Source organism: Lepisosteus platostomus, chromosome 15 (assembly GCF_059453375.1).
Source record: "Lepisosteus platostomus isolate fLepPlt1 chromosome 15, fLepPlt1.hap1, whole genome shotgun sequence".
In the NCBI taxonomy this organism is placed as follows: Eukaryota; Metazoa; Chordata; class Actinopteri; order Semionotiformes; family Lepisosteidae; genus Lepisosteus; species Lepisosteus platostomus.
In genome coordinates, this window is record NC_142625.1 from 14,795,343 (window position 1) to 14,795,584 (window position 242).

The following is a 242-nucleotide window of genomic DNA, read 5'->3' on the forward strand; positions in this document are numbered from 1 at the left end:
GGTGTGGTATAATTGCTGAAGCTCAGCTCTGACATCTCTCAGTTTTAGACTGTCTGAATTCTGGGTTCTCTAAGCACAGCTCTGGCACCTCCTTGTTAAACGAAAAATGTGACATCTGCTATTCACCGTTTTAAATGAGGAATTATGACATCCAAGAATCAGATGTGTTTTAGGATGTTTACAGAGTAAATAAAGCAGCACTGCAGAGAGGAAAATGGGGTTGTGGGAGGATGCTTGATGGT